Genomic DNA, 3,792 nt, shown 5'->3' with positions numbered 1-3,792 from the left:
AGAGGAGTGGCTTTGGCCTGAAGAGAAACAAACTGCAGGATCACATCTTAAAGCTTCGACAGGAAGAGGAAGTGGCTCCCTGCGTATGAAGAGACGCTCCAGAGGAAAAGACGACATCCTGAAAGAGCTCAGCCTCTTTAACCTTTTGTTGTCTCTAACACACTTTCTGATGTCCTGTGAGCAGAGTGCAGACGGATGTGAGCATCTTTTAGTCAGAGCTGGAGTCTCCGATGACTGAAACGTCCACAAATGTCCACACGCTCCGAGGACGTGACTTTGAGCTCAGTGACGGTGTTGGTCCCTTCATAAGTCGGTCCTGTCCGATGGACTCATGGAATCCTCCTTCATCCACAGCATCTTCAAATATTTTAATTTATCTGGATCTTTCAGTTCGCTGTTCTCTGTTACACTGCCGCTATTTTAAACATGGCAACCACAACTTTACTCTTCAGTTTAAGTCACCACGTCCAGCCGATCTCCTATGAGTTTATTGAGCCATGAAATTTCAAATATATTTAAATTATTCTGAAAGCTGCTTTAACTTACACACATTAATTATGCTGCTTTAGCTAAACAATAAATCTAATTTGTAGTGAACTATTTTATGCTATTAATTTCCAACCTTTTCCTCTAGTTGTTAGTAACGTTTCCCAATTTTTCATTTTGATCTGAACTTTATCAAACTCCAGTTTTACATATTTTCAGACAGTAATTGTAAATGCGATCAATACGTTTAGTTCATAATTAAATGCTTCTTAATATCTTTCTAGTGATTTTCTTTTCTATTTCTCTGTAATTCTACTGTAATTCATACTGTTAGCTAACAAGTTTGTTAATGTTAGCAAACGATTTCTGACATTTTCCTTGTAAATCAGCTAGCTGTTCACTTTTTTAGCATCTAACTACTTTATTTGTTTATCCAAACTTTATGTTTAGTGATCACTTTCAAGTGGAAACAAATTTTTTTTTAGCTTAGCTTAGCCTAGTTTTAGCTATCGTGTTACAGTTAGCTATTTTAGCGTTTATGTTTAGCTAACAGTTTGATTTGTTTATTAACTGTTATCCACACTTTGGTGAGCAATTTCAAACATTTTCTGAGTAATACTTCTAAATTTAAATAACTGATGTATTATTTGTGTTTTTCTATGTACCTATTGTTTATCTTGTTGGATTTCTTCTCCTTTCCTTAAATTGTCATTTAGGCAGCTGCTTTTGTCAATTAGTGCTATATGAAGTTAAGTTAGCGAAGACCCCAATAATAAAGACTCATCACTTAGTGCAGTTCAGATTTAAAGCAGCAGGATTCGATCAGTGTGTCATAAATTAGTGTTCAATGATGCAGAGACACTGCAGGAAAATAAAAGTCTGGTTTGGTTGGACATCAGAGATGATTATATTTCGTGTGTAAACATTTATTTACCCTGGTAACCTGAATATTAGGTGTACTCATTGTTTCCCTGAACCTGTGTGCTGAGTTTTGGACTCGGTGTGTTTGTGATTTGTTTATTCTGTGATCAGTCGCTATAACAGTCCTTTCATCGTTTGAGGAAGTTGTTTGTCCCGGGCCATTCATTAACTTCACTTCCCCTGAATTCATTTACCTGAACAACAACAAGCCGGCTTCACATGACGACGGCGGAGACGCCGTCATGGAGCTAAAATCGACTTTTACCATCACAGCTGAGCTGCACGTTTAAAGTTAGCATTAGGGGAAGTTAAAGAGCAGAAGTATTGTAAAAGACTAACTAATAACCAGAACAGGCATCGCTGACAGCCGTGTTTCCTTTGTGCTGGTTCTACCATCTGGTTTTATCCACGGTTTTTACGTTTTGATTCTGAACCTTTGAGGCTGATGTTGATCGAGTTCACTGGAAACAGCCTCTGAATAAATGATGAGGATGGAGAGGAAACCCTCAGCTGTGCAGGGAGTGATGGGAAATCTTCCTCATCGTCAAACAGAGACGTTCCAACATGCTTTGCTCACTTTTCCTCTCTTTTATGATTTAAGGTGACCTCAGGACTGCTGGCCTGGATAAAGACACCAGCAGCATTAAAAAAAAGCTCCTTCTGTCATCATTAAGGTGAAAGGTCACCTCATTTTTAAGAAAACACAGCAGCCGACATACTGCAGGAAGCACAGTTAGATAAAATACAGTAAATTAAATCATCGAGAGAGACAACCATCACATTTGTGTCTGAATTCAGAGAAACTGTTTGTCTTCATACTTTTGTCACATTTCTGTTTTCATATTAAACATTATAATAATGAGGTTGTGTATCTGTATGACACTTTTTTCTACTTTTGAATCTGTGTGATGTCACATGGGTGGGGCTTCTTCATCAGCAAAGAAGCCCCACCCACTGTGAGGAAATCAATCAGTTATGACTAGGGATGGGTATTGTTTAGGTTTTATCCGATACCGGTGCCAAACCGGTACTTTTGAAACGGTGCCGGTGCTTAAACGGTGCTCAAACCGGTGCTTAAAGAATGGAGAACACAAAATTGGTCCAAAAACCTCTCATGTTCAGCTGTTTTTTTGTAAAAAGATAACAATGTTAGCCTTTTCTGCAGCTATAGGGCATATATGGTCTCACTCTTGGCTGGAAGCAGTGCTTAAACAATGGAAAAAACACAAACTTTGTCCAAAAACCTCTCATGTTTAACTGTTTTCCACTTTTTCTTTGGTCATTTTAGCCTTTTTGGCCAGGGTGAAGGGAGTATCTGCCATCAAACAAGAAGACAGCCGCATGTAACTACGACGGTGTTTGCTAGTTCACCTTACATGCATTAATGTAATAACGTGGTTAGCGTACTCAACGTAAATTACACACGAACAACATGAAGCTACTCACGCAGAGAAGAACAGCTGCTGCTGCCATCATCATCCTCATCATTTCTGCTACGCTGACAGGGCTAGGGGCCAGGACTCTCCTCTTCAGGTTTTTGGGGGATGTTGCTAACTCCGGGTCCACTAACAGGCACCACACCCGCAGTAGATGTGCACGGTGTGAGGTCTCGCAGCAAGCTATCAAACACGGCGCATTTCTCGGCTTTAAAAAAACCGCTATGCGTCGCCAGGTGTTTCATCAGATTTGAGGTGTTACCTCCTTTGACAGTATCACAGTATCAGCTTAAAGCACTTGTTGCAGGCTGCTGAGTTTGCATCATTTGCTGTGAAGTACAGCCAGACTTTTGACTGCTTCGCCTTGGGCATTTTTAATCTGTAGCTCTGCTCTAAAAGAACGTACGTACCTGGCCCCGCCTACTATCCTCGGAAACGTAAAATGATTGGCTAGAATTGGCTCAGGAAAAAAAAAGCACCTAAATGTGCGCTGCTTTTCGGTCTGGTTACTACCGTTTATGTCAGAACACACCGGTACCCATCCCTAGTTATGAGTATAAAATAGGAGGAGCTCTAAGAGTTTAGAGGCCTGGTATGAGCTAAAGAAGGATTATTATGAACTTTGAATGATGCACAGCTGCTCTTTGTTTAAACATCTCTGACTTGTGAAAGCTGCCTCACAGATCACATTTCACACAACCTGTGTGTGTGTGTGTGTGTGTGTGTGTGTGCAGTCACAGTAAATTCTCAGTATCAATAACAGGATTATATTTAACTTCCTCTTTCTATGCAGATCAGCTCGGCGCTCCACCAGAGCAGCTTCCTGTCAGACCCGCCCGTCAGCCTCAGACCATCTTCACGCTGTTTTTCAGCCTTTGTTTGAGCTCTTGTTGTCACAGCGCCCGTTAAAGCAGCTCCTGTTTGCTGCGATGTGCACGAAGCTGTTATT

This window comes from Oreochromis aureus, linkage group 10 (genome assembly GCF_013358895.1).
Source record: "Oreochromis aureus strain Israel breed Guangdong linkage group 10, ZZ_aureus, whole genome shotgun sequence".
NCBI classification, from domain to species: domain Eukaryota; kingdom Metazoa; phylum Chordata; class Actinopteri; order Cichliformes; family Cichlidae; genus Oreochromis; species Oreochromis aureus.
Note: the sequence above shows the minus strand (reverse complement) of the source record.